The 15,200-nt window shown below is 42.9% G+C and overlaps 1 protein-coding gene across 1 annotated transcript in view; it reads left to right on the top strand.

The window, feature by feature from the left end:
* Positions 1 to 15,200, top strand: part of SLC35G2 (solute carrier family 35 member G2) — a 238,818-nt gene that overhangs the window by 136,625 nt on the left and 86,993 nt on the right. The gene's annotated exons all lie outside the window — the stretch shown is intronic.

Raw genomic sequence — 15,200 nt, forward strand, 5'->3', positions numbered from 1 at the left:
CCTCACCCTCAATCCCTCACCCTCACTCACCCTCACTCACCCACACTCACCCACACTCACCCACACTCACCCACACTCACCTTCACCCTCACTCACCTTCAACCCCTCACCCTCACTCACCCTCAACCCCTCAACCCCTCACCCTCCCTCACCCTCCCTCACCCTCAACCCCTCACCCTCACTCACCCTCAACCCCTCACCCTCACTCACCCTCAACCCCTCACCCTCAATCCCTCACCCTCACCCACACTCACCCACACTCACCCACACTCACCCACACTCACCCACACTCACCCCCACTCACACTCACCCCCACTCACCCTCACCCCCACTCACACTCACCCCCACTCACCCTCACCCTCACTCACCCTCACCCACCCTCACTCACACTCACACTCACTCACCCTCACCCTCACTCACCCTCACTCACCCTCACTCACCCTCACTCACCCTCACTCACCCTCACCCTCACCCTCACCCTCACTCACCCTCACTCACCCTCAACCTCATGCTAAAGATTTACAAAAAAACCCATTAACAATTCTAAAAGCACTAACTCTAATGCTGCGAGACCTATTGCATTTCTAATGCTTGTTGGTGTTCCCATTGAGGTGCCTTCTGGGAATGCCAAAAACCAGCCCACCAGACAGGAGGAACTCCTAATCTGGCAGGTGGCCAGACCACAGTTTTAGCGCAGAGGGAGCGTGGCAATGGTGTACCTCCCACTACCGCTGTGCCAAAAGTCGTAATGGGGCCCAAAATCTCCCTCATCTGCATGCTAATAGTTATCAATACACCTAATTAGGGAAATGAAGGAAGGGAGGCATGTGAAGCTGATGTAGATCTCCTCAATTTTGAGGAGTGGAGGGAGGCACTGACAGCTTCCACAGAAATATTGTCTCATACAATTTAAATACCTACATCAGTTGTATTACACACAAGAATGGGTCTGGCGCATAGGTGATGGAAGCATGGGTGCGGGGGTGCTGAAGCACCCCCAAAATAACCTTGCTGGACTTCAGAAGGTGAATGAGCAACAAAGGAAGCATTTAAATGTTGTTTTTATCTTGTCACATTTGCTATGCATTTAAAGACAGATGTCACATGTCAGGCTCTGTCTTACAAATTGCTGCGTATTCTTTCAACATAGGGAACAGTGTTCACTTTTCTTTACCGACTGCAAAGGTTGAAGGTTTTATTGAAATTAGCTATCTGACAATCTTGGTTAGAAAAGGATGTAGGATGTCAGATTTTTCCTAATACACAACAACATTTAAATACTTGCAAATACTTGCAAATGAACTGTACAAATATTTTAACATAGATCAGCAATTAGGAAAGTACAAATGAAGCAAATTTCTTTTGTAATTCTGAAGTGTGATGGAAAAAATAGATTTTAATAGGGCCCAAACAAAGCAAGACACTTTACTTGAAGTGCAAATGATAAATATTTGCTCTAACTCACTTCTGCCCTTTATTTGTGCGGTATTTAGTTTTATCAGTAAAACTGGCTGTCAGTGCGAATTGTATGCCATATTAATAGAAAACGTGCTGTCTGTATATGACAGTGTATTACCACACCATGTTTTAGTAATAATGTTTGCTACAGTGTGCTCCAAAATTGATCAGCAATTACATACCACACCCTTACCACTCACCTGCCAAAGGGGTGTGGTTCATTTGCAACACTTATTCTTTGTGTGACATTTGGTTTTATATTCAATCCATATGAGTTCAGTGAGGTAACATGGATGGCAGCACCCCCATTCTAAAAATTGTTCCAGCACCCCTGCTCTGGCTCATCAAAAGCAACCCATCACCATGGTGCCTCTGATGTCAGGTCAAGATCAGGGATCTGTTGGACATGGTGTGGCAATTTAATCTCTTTCTGGGATTCTGGGCCACGAAAGGAAATTTAATGAGCAGCACTTGGTCTTTGCATTGTCATTCTGATTCTTCTTGATCTCGGCCTGTCAAGATATCTATTGTTTCTTGGTATCGCCTTAATTATAGCTAAGTGCAATCGATGGGACTAAAATTGGTGTACTTCAACCACCCTCAGCATCACAAAATGGAAATAGGGTTTAAATGAATCTAGGATACTTCAAAAACCTAACTAGACGTTGCCCACGAAAGCACATGGGGGAGTGGGATGCCTGGGCACAAGATTGTGGGATCACTTACTGCTGATTGTCACTTGTAGTCGTTAAAGGAAGGCAGATCACCGATGCAATAATTCTCATTTGTGCTATTCATGCGAGGATATATGCAATGGACAGAAGAGACTTTGAGCTAGATGTAGGTGGCTAAATACTGGTCGGTAACGGTGAAATGCGTTAAATTTCACCATTACCGACCGGTATTTAGGCATTTGAGATGTAGGGAGGATTCGGTATTAAGGAATCGGTAAATACCGATTCCTTAAATGAAATGTAGGTAGCACTTAAAACAGTGCACCTCAGCCTTAAGGAATCGCTATTTACCACCAACTCCAAGTTGATGGTAAATAGCGATTTTGTTTCAAAAAGCACTTTTTTGCTTTTTAAAATGTGCCATGTGGCACATATCCATGCCCTTAGGGCATGCATGTGTGCCACATGTGTACACATGCACATTTCAGGGGTGCAACAGGGTCCCTGGCACCCTTGAAATACCTCACGGTATTACCGAGTTGGTAATACTGAATCGGTAATACAGAATGTCTTCACATTCATTCCTATGGGCCTCCAAGCCCATAGAAATTAATGGGTAGGTATTCGTTATTACCGAATCGCGGTAATAAAGAATATTAAGAATTCAGTATTTTTTACCGAATTCTTACCTACATCTGAAATACCGATTCCTAAATACCGAATCGGTAAAATTCGGTATTTAGGAATCGGTATTTCCCAGTTACCTACATCTAGGGCCCGATGTAGGTACCCTAATACCGGTCGGAAACGGCCGAATTCGGCCGTTTCCGACCGGTATTACGGTTTCCAGATGTAGGGCATGCATTTACAGAATCGGTATTTTACCGGTTCTGTATTTACCGATTCGGTAAAATGACCGAATCGGTAAATACAGACTCGGTAAAATACCGATTCTGTAAATGCAGATGTAGCTGGCACATGTCAGAGTGCCACAGGGCTTTAAGAATCGGTATTTTACCACCCAATCCTATTGGGTGGTAAAATACCAAATACAGGTGTGCATGCACATGTGTGCATGCACACCAGTGCCATGTGACAGACAGACATGCCCTTAGGGCATGTCTGTGTGCCACATGGCACACGTGCCTGAATTCAGGGTGCTAGAGGGTGTCAAAGTGACACCCCCTGCACCCATGCAAAAATCGGTATTTACCGAATCTGTAAATACCGATTCTGTAATGACCATTGATTCCTATGGGCTGCAATGCCCATAGGAATCAATGGGCTTTACCGATTCGGTATTTACAGAATCGGTAAATACCGAATCTTAACGATTCGGTATTTACCGAATCTGAAATACCTACATTTCCGCCCTTCTAATTTACCACTTCTTAAATACAAAATCGGTATGATTCGGTATTTTAGAAGTGGTAATTTAGAATTACCTACATCGGGCCCCTAGTTCTTTGTTTCGCTTATTTTTGCATTCTCAGTGCTGTTCGGTCAGTTCAGTTCATTATTTTTTAGATAGTGCTGCAGCTAACCATACTAAAATTTCCTGTAACCTGTACACCATGTTTTTACGCTACTTAATGTTGCAAATAAAAAAAAAATATTTATAACAAAAAGAAAATCTGGAGAAGGCATACCTTGGTTAGTAAACTAAAGGCACTAGATGGCGTCCTGCGGAAGGGCAGGAAAAGCGCAGGCAGTGTCTTGTTGGATTGGGTCGACTCAGAATGGCCATGGGTTGGAAGGGAGGAATGGACTGTGAACTACATACTGGAGGCATGGCCACCATCTTGGAAGGAGAAACAAGCTCATGGTGCGGACAGAGGATACAGCAAACACATGTGGGCATGATTATCGGGGGAGGTAGGACAACCAAAAATGACTCAAACATGGACGCCATCTTGGAAATAACTAGCAGCAGAAACAAGAGCTTGACAGAGGAGGGTGGTACACAAATAACGCAAGCAATGACATGTGGAAAACAGAGGATATAATAAACTATAGATGAATGGTAAAGGGTGGGAAGAAATATAACCAGGGAATGAGTATGTGACAAGTTGGACAGAAATGATACTGGGACTCAAGTACTCAAAAATAACTATATGAACACACAAGGAACTAAATAGACACAGGCCGTAAATCAAAGGAAACATGACATATCAGTTCTATCATTAAGATCCCCGGGCTGTCAGCTAGAAAGTCTATTGATCCAGAATGCCTTTCTTGGTAAAAGCATTTTGTTGTTGTCTCTGTCTAGTCTCGTGTCAATTACTTCCACCTCCTGAAATCCAGTAGGAAAATATTGTGGCTGTGATCACTGAGGTGTTTACCAACTGCTGACTTCTCAGAGTTTTTCCTAATGTTGTTTTTTTGTTCATATAGTTGTGTCTTGATTTTCCTTTCTGTTTTGCCAATATAGATTTTTCTACAAAAGCATTTCAGAAGATAGATGCAATTGCTAGTACCACAAGTAAAGACCTTGAACTATTTTCTGCACTAGAGCTTTGCAGCTCGTTGTTTTGATTGTGGTCTGTAGATCACTTTTGCCTCCCAATGAAGGTCTTCCCCAGAAATAATTTGCAGCCTTCAGTATAATATTTAATTTTGTCTGTTTCACAACAAGCAGTTAACTTTTTAAAGGACTAAAGAATGTGTTTAAGTTATAAAAGATGTTATTTTGGACTCAAATAAAATTGGCACATTTGAAGAATGTTAAAACTGGGATTCTACTCCATACAGAAGGAAACTTTCCTGTGAGCACCTACAAGGGTAATCTGCATGGGAGTACACTGTAGCCGTGTTTGGTGGTGGTTTAATGGACTTATGCAACCACTGCAGGGGCCTGTGTTCGACCTCACACTCCCAGGTTCAAATCCTGGTGGGCCCACACTGCCTTTTATCCTTTCGAGGTCAATAAAATGAGTTCCCTTAAGTTGGGTAACAATAAGCTTTTTGTTATTCATCGCCAAGAGGCCTACGGTTGAACATGTGTTTTACTAATACATGTTATGTAGTTAAAGACAGAGGGTTCGATTAATACATTAATTTGTTTTGTATGTGTAGTAATAACCACAGCAGTACTATACACTTGCTACAAAAAACAGTTCACAAACCTATGAGTGGAAATGTCCACCTTTGCTGTGCTTTCTCATGAGGCGATCTCTGCACATGTATGGTGAGTACTTAGTAGTAAATGTTGGAGGCACTAGGTGGAGTGGTGGGAAAATGGGGAATATCTACTACTTAATAGGAGTGGTTTATAGAGGGGAAAGGAGGAGTTTAGAGAGGGGCATGCAAATGCAAACACCCGCCCACAAAAGAGTAAGGCTATTTCTAGCCAGTGCTTCCACTTGAAGTTACTGCTGCCCTAAAGGTGACAAAATAGTAGAATAGATACACCGCCTAGCCTTAGAGAAGCTCTGGCACCACACAAGGCCTCTCACAGGTACTGCAACTCACTCCCATAGAAAATAACGGATATGAGGACCAAATATAACACACTATAGGAAATATTGTTCAATTAAATTATTTTGACATATGTTTTATATATATACATATAAATATATATATCTGTGCATATATATATATCTGTGCATATATATATATATATATATATATATATATATATATATATATATATATATATATATATATATATATATATTGAAAAAAACAAAGGTATAATTAGGTGAAATGTTCAGTAACATTGTAACATTTTTAACTAAAAAAAATACAAAAATTCACAAATTTTTTATAGTTATCTCACAAAATAGTTATTGTTATCTCAAGTAACTAGAATTCGTGCCCTAAGGTAACTATGCACAGTTTTATCATCAATAGTTTCATTGCAAATGTTGCAGTGATACTGTCAATGATGTCGTAGAAGATGTCATGAGTGTTATAATATGTGGGATAATTAGCAGTGAATGGTGAGGCCGCCAGTTATAGTTAACTTAGGGCACAAGGTATAATTGCTTGAGATAACTGTAACTGTTGAATTTCTGTGTTTTTTAGAGTTTAATACGTCACTTTGTTACTGAACATTTCACCTAACCATAATGTTACTTTAACCCAATTTCTAGTTTTTGTTTTAAAGCAAAGCAATATTTTATTACCATACTTAAATGCAATCTCCCAACACACATGGCCTTTGACCGTGCGCAGTGGGGGATTAGCTGCAGGGCCTCCGGCCACCCAACACATGCAGCCAACACCCCCACAAGCAGCTAACTTCTCAAATGCAGTAAAGCCCAAGCTGCACAAGATCTTTGGTCCTGTACGACTAGAGGATTGCCACAGTCAGCCAACCCCACACTGTGCAGGGCCTTCAGCTGTGTATGGTAGGGGTTTGGCCACAGGACCTGGCCTGCGGCCAATCCCCTGCTGTCTGCCAACACCACAGTTTGAACTTTTTACCACTTAATGTGCGATTGGCATTTGAGCCCCAGGGACCCCATCCCCAGGGCCAAACACAATTAAACATGGGAGAGGCATGCAGCTCTCTCTCCCAAGCCATCTAGGGCCCCGGGTACCCCATCTCCCGGGCCAAATATATAAAAAAGAGAAGGGGACCACTTGACCCGCCAGCCTTATTAGGCCCCGGGGACCCCATTCTCCAGGGCCTGTTCTTTAAAGGGGGGCACCAAGCCTTATTAAACCCTGTGTACCCCATCCCCCAGGGTGTTTTTGTCTAAAGGGGAGGGGTCAAATGGCCCCTCTCCCTGATCATGCCCTGGGGACCCCCATACCCCTGTGCTGGAACACGTTTAAGCAGGGAGCGTGCAGCTGCCCTCCTTGAATCTATTATGGCTCAGGGGACCCCCGCCCTAGAGCCCGCATTATTTTAAGATGGGTGTCCTGTTGCCCAGCCAGAGCACTAATCATGCACAATGTTGGGGTTCCCTACTGCCCGCTGGCTCCCTGCATGCTACGGAAGCTGACATTGCTCCCACCCCAAGGGCGCAGCTTCTTATGCTGTTCCCTCCAGGTGAGAGCAATCTGTTAATTTTTTTCCGTGCCAGTATGATTGCGGGTAGAGAAACAGATCTCAAGTCTGCTCCCAGTTGGTGGGAATATTCTTAAAACTACATCCCGCTGGGAGCAGGCTTTGTATTTCTCCCATTTGGCAGGAGTTTTTAAATTGCTCCCGTCAGGCTGGGACAATCACAAGTTTTCCTGGGGTAGTGGGCAGGGAAACTACTCTGTCCTAGGTGTGGGCCCCCTGGACACAGCAAGTGAGCTGGCTTCAGGGGATGGGTTCCCCAAGCCCATTAAAGGCTCCGGGAGTGGGTCGCACAGCCCACCTCCTTTAATGTGTATTGACAGTCCTGGTGGATGGGGTCCCATGGGCCTTTTAGAGGCTCAGGAAGGCAAGAGCTGCATGGCTCCGCTTAAAAAATACAGTGGGTCCTGGTAGGGGTCAGAAAGGGGGCCACAAGCACCGCTCTCCTAATTTATTAAGTTGAGCCACAGGGTTGAACTTCCCATGTCTGAAAACAGCTCAGGAAGGGGGTCGGCATGCCCCGCTCCACCTTAAAAATAATTGGCGTCCGGGGGAAGGGGCACGTTAGGCCAAAAAGTGCCTGGGAAGGGAGGCCATGTGCCAACCACCACATACAAAATTCTTCGAGCCCTGGGGGATGGGGTCCCCGTGGCCAAAAACTGCTAGGGGAGGTAGGCACATGCCCCTCTCCCCTAAAAGGCCACCCCGGGGACTTTAAAAAAATAAGCCTGGGCTACTTTTTATTTTCATGTGGCTTTGCTGATCCTGTGCAAATTCACAGCAAAATGTAAAAAAAGTTTTTGCCCACAGGTGAGGTCCTTCTGGGACCCTGCCACCAGGCCTAGGTTGTCAGCGTATCCCTACACTGACCTCTTATTTATTTTTTAAAGTCTCGGCTTCAGACAGCTCATGTGCTGTCTCGAGAGAGACATGTTGTGTATACTTTGTTGGTTTCAGCTCGCCCATAGGCTTCTCATTTGCTGGCTTGACAGTCACTCTTCTATTTTTGTCTCCCCATGTGTCCATGGCATGCATGCATCATGCTCTTCCTGTGTTTAGCCCTCTTTGAGAGCATGGACCATTTACTACTATCCATCCACTGCTCCCCCGTAATAACCATTTTAGGAACTTCTTTTATCTTTGAATCAGAATCATTTTTATTCAGCAGCGAACAGCCATAAAAGCATACAAAATATGTGCCAAAATAGCAATAGAATACATATAGCATAATGTAAGTCAGAAACACACAAATAAAATACATAAATTCGTCAGATAAAAAATAAATTGATTAAACAACAATCTGAATAAAATAAAGGCCAGGTACTGGCTCATCCATCTGCTGGAGCAACAATTAAATTAATCTGATAGCATCGACCTCCTAGAGCGGATTGCAGCTTGAAGAAATAAGGTCACATAACCACACGTTTCATCATCTGGCAGCGCTTATAAACAGAAACGTAGATTCCTAAGCCTCAATAAAGGTACAAGAAATGTTTTGGGTGTACGTTTTATAATATTTACAAAAAAAGAGAAATGTATCCTGGTTTGTTTGTGCAGAAAACTACATGGACATAGTATGGAATCAAGTTTGGGCTGATGTCCAATCGGAAAACAAAGGGATTATTTCACTGTACCAGCCCAAAAACTGAACAGTAAAAATAAAAATTCCAGCTATTGCTAATACTCCTCAGATAGTTAGCAGAAATGTCCCTCGGTTTAAGCTATAACAACAAGAACACTTGGTTTTCGAACTTCAACCCGCAACCTCTCTTCTTTAGCTTGTTCTAGGAATAGAGCTTGCACTTGCTTTCTGCCAGTGGCTGTCCGCGGTGTTCTATCTAAAATAATATCAGTCAAACCAATTGCTTCCAAGGATTTTTTAACATACGCTATACAGGGAAAGATAAGACACTTGTCGCATGGCGAGCAATCTAAATCGATCTCTCATTTTAGTTACGCTTCTTCTGAACTCCAGATTGATAAGCCCCCAAAAACACGGACGGCTGAGGATATAATCACTCAGAAATTCTAAACCTAGCTCATTGTGACAAATAAAGCTAGAGGTTGATACAGGGGGTTACAGTACTCTCTGGAAATAACGATGTTCCACCCTTTGGAGATTAATCAGGTCACCCAAGCCCCAAATTCTTGCCCCATAGGTTGCTATAGGTACACATTGAGCTGAGTATATATATAAGTGAGCCCTACCTCCTTTAGGTGATGGAAGACTGAGCAGAGAACCAACAGCCCCTGACAACTTAATCCTATTTTGTGTAATATGAGGGGATCATGACCCAGATGAACTAAAAGTATCCCACAAGTAGGAGAAAATGCTAGTGCTTAATAACACATTGGTGCCCACAGCAGTTATTAGATCCAACTTGGCCATAAAATTATCAAAATAATGCACTAAATGACTCAAGGCTTTGGGGGTGCGAGCAACTAACACTGCGCCATTTGCATAACGTAATGCCGGGAGGGGGGACGTCATTCACCATGGGTACATCTGGGGTGCACTTACTAAGCTCCATACTAAGAACATTAATGTCCAAGATAAAAAAAGCACAGCTAAAACGCACCCCTGTCAAATCTCTTTCAGAGCTCTCTTTAGGCTCTCATGTTTTCACTTGCTTGAGTGATATCGTAAACAGGGATGTAAATCATGTTCTTATCTCATCACAATTGCTAAGCATTCAAAGACCGAGATCAAATGTAAGACGTCACTGTTCAGTGCCTCAACCTCTCCCGTTTTGCTGCTTGTTCTAAAATGGTGGTACTCAAAGTACGGCCCAAGGGCCACTTGTGGTTGTCCAGGCCTTTCCATGTAGCCTCCCTGGAAAACAACAGCAGTCACAGATTCACCACCATTTCTGCCTGTTGTGATTCCTCGTGGCCGCATTTGCCGGGGCAAGCGTAGACAATCGGTATCTTGCTTGTTCACCTGCACTGCCCCACCCTCATCTGCCTCTTTAACATCACCTGCTTGTGGCATGGCAGAGGCTTTTAAAAAAGGCCTGCAGGTTGCTGGCTTTCTTTTCCAGCACAGTCATCCTGTCTTACACACCCTCAGTCTCATCTTGACACCTGCAACATTGCTAGCTATGCCTTGCCTGCAGACAGTCTTGCCGCACTCTGCTCCTCCAATGCCATGCTGCCTGCAGAAGTGCACTGTGAAAGAAAGGGTAGCTCACGCACATACTCTAGGATCTGCATCCAGAGTGTCTTTTTAAAATGTAAGTCATCTTGCCAGGAGTTAGGAGACGCCTTTGGAGCAACGAGGAGGGGGAAGGAGGGTTTGGTGAAGCGTAGTGTAGGAGCTTGGAGGGTCTTTGACTAAGCCTTAAAGAGCCATGGGCATTATTTATAAATGTTAGAATATGCTCAACATAAAAATTCTATATTTTCATTATTTAGTGAGTGAATAAATATATTTTCTTGTCCTGTTTCAATCTTTAGTTTTTTAACCACTCAACATAGTTTTTTTTGGTTGGGCTTTTTTGTAAAGGAATTTCAGCTTAGGGGCTGGACTCATCCTTCAACATACACCATGCTTGGCGAAATACCATGTATCCAAAGCCCTGGCATGCAGGCTGTGATTGCCTCATGGGGTGGCATCAATGCCGGTGTTTATGCCTGTGGTTACACAAAGGAAAAATGTGCATCAGCTGTGGGTGCTTGGGTGCTCCTGCTGCCTGCAGAACACTTACCAACTGGCCATGCAATGCTGAAACACTTTGACATTGACAAAGTCAATAGCTCTCGAATTGCTGAGACCCATTTGTTTTCCCAATGCTTGTTTAGGTCTTGGGAGTCCCGAGTCCTAAGATGGCTGCCACCACTTCCTGGCTGAGGTAGTAAGTGGCAGCCAATCAGATCTCAGTTTGAGATCTGTCGGCTTTGCGTATCCTCCTTGCTGTCATGTATACAATTTGTTTTTAACTTCATTTCTCCAAAACCACTGAACAGATTCACACCAAAATACAAAAAACACTCTTTCTGGACCAAGATCTAGTTTCTGTCAAATCTGGTGAAAATGTGCTCAGCGGTCTGGGCTATAGCGTGTCTATAGTGCCTATATAAAAACAAATGAAGAGAACTCAATTAGGGACCCCCCCCCCTTTTTCTCAGCCCCTCGCTTGATAGATCACCCTGAAACTTTCCAAGTGTGAGCTAGTCAAAAAGTTACACTTTTGTGGACGATTTTGTGGATATTTGTCAAACGAGGCCAGAGTTATCAGCAACAAAAAAATATATTTCCTATGGAAACATGGTCCTAACTATAACTACCTTACCATATATATTTGGAGAGATAGATGAAATGAGAGAAAGAGTGAAATAGAGTAATTCTTTAAAATAAATCAAAATGAATTATTAAATCTATTATTAGTGTAAAAATTAATGGGTAACTAATTAAAATTTATTAATAAGTAATTGTTTTAAAAATATATTAAGATTATTAAGATGTTACAAAGTGAAATGTAATTTACATTACTTGAACACAGATTTTCATTGCATTTACTAAATAAAAAATACATAAATATGAATCCAGTTAATTTGTGACAGGGTGTTTATCTTTTCTTTTGTTTAGAAATTAATATTTACAACATAAATTAAGTACATTTATTTTACATTTCTATTTGACAGTAAAATAAACATATTTGTTTAAATGAATACATTATAATCATTATCCATGTTACTTCTCATAAGGAGATCTCCATCATGGTGGCAGAGAACTCCACCACAGTGGCAGAAATATCCACCAAGGTGAACGGAATCTTCCCATATGCGTGAAAAGCTACTAGAAACAACTTTAACATCGTAGATTTGGCTCCACCCATGGTTTTGGGGGTGGAGAATTGCAAGTGGACTAAATTTACACGTTGAAATGGTGGATTTACTTGGAGATAGAGCTTATCGTCTTTCTTTTAGTGAGTCCAGCCAATTATTGTTTATGTATCAGTCCTTCTTACATTCATTTCCACATTTGCCTATCAGGCTGTTTTCAAATGGACTATTGGGTCCATTGAGGAATCACGAGATGTGGGACATCTGCCAACAGTCAGAGGATATTTTTGTTCAGGATATTTTTGTCCTCTATCTCTCGGTTGCCCTACCTCATCTGGACCATTACATGTAATGGGGTGACCCTGTAACCCTCAGAACCTGGGTGGGTAATAGAACAATAATAATGGTTCTGTCGGACTGAAATACACAGTAATATAGTATTTCCTGGTTTGTTACTCACAACATCCGTCCCTATATGGGTACAACGATAGCGGTACCTATACCAATATGAAACAGAACACACTGACCACACTGACCACAATGAAGATTAGAGTAAAGTTTTAGTCATATACTTTTATCTTCTCTGAATTGTATTAAAACATTGATTATAGCTGTCCAGACAAACACAAAACATATATACTGCATACATTTTGAGTAGGACTCATATACATTTAAAACAACATACAAAATTGTCAAGTCACGAAATTATTAGTAGCATCAACTATAAGAGCAATAATCCACTAGGCATATCAATCAATTCTTGGTTCCTAGTAGATTTTATAAAGTTGATTCCACAATAGAGAAAATGCTTCGACGTTTCGACCCTGGGGGTTCCCATCATGCACTGGGGCAGGAACAGACTAATTTGCATGTAGCCAGGTTCTGAGCTGGGATGGTGCAGTGAGCTAAAAAACGGTGATGGATCAAGCCCTGATCTCTTGACTGGGTAGGAGTATTCTGCATCATTCAGAAACTCTGTCCATCACCTTTTCCAAAATTGGAATTTAAGTTATCGCCAACCATTTGAGTCCGTACTCAGGCATGTTCGTGTTTTGGGAGTATTTAATCCGACCGGAAGATATGTATTTTGGAAGTGGGGTGTGCAGGGGGACTCGTTGCATACCTGAGGCAGTGAGACTACAAATGCGACAGCTCTTCAGGAGAGTGCGGACAGATGAGTACAGCGTACACCAAATGCCCTCATGGCACATGGCCTTGGGCTGACGTCTGCAGCTCCCACAATATGAAATCTCAAAGGCTGCCCTATGGCACTATTCTTCTGGGTGCTACAAATTTCACAACATTGACTGTAGATCAGGTTTAAGTTGAGATTTCAGCAGGGCTGGCTGTTCATTTTATCCTTCTGAGGACGGTTTAACTCAACACCTTTGTTGAGTTGGATTAGTAAGTGTGCCTGCTTGATTTTGCTCGTAACAATGCCACTCATAGTCGTAAAAATGTTTTATAATTTCACAGAACTTATGAAAATGTCACACGTGTCAATGAAACCTTGGCAGCTATGAGTTAGTCCACTCTGCTTCCAGTAAAAACAATTGGGCTGACTTAAAGCCACGTTAGAGCTAACGTTTAGCATGGGGCTCACTCTGTCACAACTGGTATTTATGTCCTACAGCCTCCTTCCTGTGTCAATTTAAATAAATGTGGAAAAATACTAGCTGTTGCGTCGTCTTTTGCTTGTCGCAAAATTAAATGTGGATAAATACAGATAAAATGCCCAAAAAATAAATATGGATAAATACAGCCGCAAATGGCAAAAAAATAAATACCATAAAACCGGGAGCCCTACTTATAATGAGAGCCTGGTGGGTTTTTGAGTGGAACGGAAAATATCCTATCTGTCACATTATCTAGTTTACACAGAGGACTATACCAGGCGATTCATTTCAAACTTGTTAGCAAAATGTGCCCTACCTTTGAATGAATTACAGGGCTGGACACAGTATTGAGTGATTATCAACTCATTACAAGGCACAGTTAGAAATCACAGCTGAGTAGGGTGTGAACTTGTATATGTCTACACTGTCTACATTCTGGTGGTCTACTGCCCTTCATTAAAAAGACGGTTTTACTGTTGCGTCCTGGTTCTTATGTTTTCATCTAATGACCATCTGCTTCTATTTGCAAAATGTGGGAGATGCATGCTAATGACAGCCTGCTGATAAATAGAGGTGATAATAATCACAGCACATTTGCTTATACAGCCTGTGAAACTCCTATTGAATACAGAACATACCAATGGCATGGAAATGTGTAATGCCGTAGGGAGACTGGGAGAACACAAATGTGAGTCCCGCTCATGTGCCCTCCTGAAGCAGGCATAGTGTCAGAGGAGAGTGGCAGGGTGGGGGTGGGGTGGGGTGGGATTGAGGAGACAATTACACTAATGAAAAAAGGGGGAAAAAAGAACTTACCTGCCGTCTGCAGCCCCCCGCATCACCAGTCTTCTGCTCCTCTAGTGGCTCCACTGCAGGCACAGGTTCCCAGATTCCCCTGCGGCCAATCCTGAAGCTGCTCAGATGCATGAGAGATTTGCCTAAGTGCTCCTGATTTGCACTCCCAGGAAGACTGGGAGCCTGTGCTTGCTGTCTCCAACCTGGGAATGCAGCTTGGGTTGGAGACAGCTTCAGTGCGCATGTCGGTTTGGCCCGTCTGAGACGGCCAGCAAAACCGTCATGCGCACTGATGCAGTGCATACCATTTCCCATCAGTGCCTCTCATCCCCCTGGTCCCGCCTCCAAGATTTGGCCAAGAAACAAAATAAAATGATAATAAACCTATGTTTATTATCGTTTTATTTGTATTTTAGTTTTACGCTGCTGGCAGATGAGGCAACGCTCCTTTGTTATAGTAGAGGCACTGTCGTTTGTGCCCTCTCGCACTTTCTCTCATACACTATTAGTCTTTCTCATGTGCATTATGGACAGGCGCGCAGCACCCATTGGACTGAACGGCACCCCCCCCGTCGTGTGTGGCAGCCCAGGATGAGACAGCTTCCCAGGCACACACACAGCCGTACCCGAGCACTTCACAGGTCTTTGCATGTTAATGAGGCCTTGCTGTTATTTCACGCCTTTTAAGAGCCCCTGCAGCTCCACTCTGCATGTTGCTCAAAGATTCAGCCCCCCCCGAAATTTTTTCTTTGCCCCTCCCGAAATTTGGCTCTAGTTGCGCCTCTGATTATGCATATTGTTTCTGTGCATTCTCGGTCTTTCCCCATGTAGTTTAGTTTATTCTCCAGCCATAGTGGG

Source organism: Lissotriton vulgaris, chromosome 11 (assembly GCF_964263255.1).
Source record: "Lissotriton vulgaris chromosome 11, aLisVul1.2, whole genome shotgun sequence".
NCBI lineage: Eukaryota > Metazoa > Chordata > Amphibia > Caudata > Salamandridae > Lissotriton > Lissotriton vulgaris.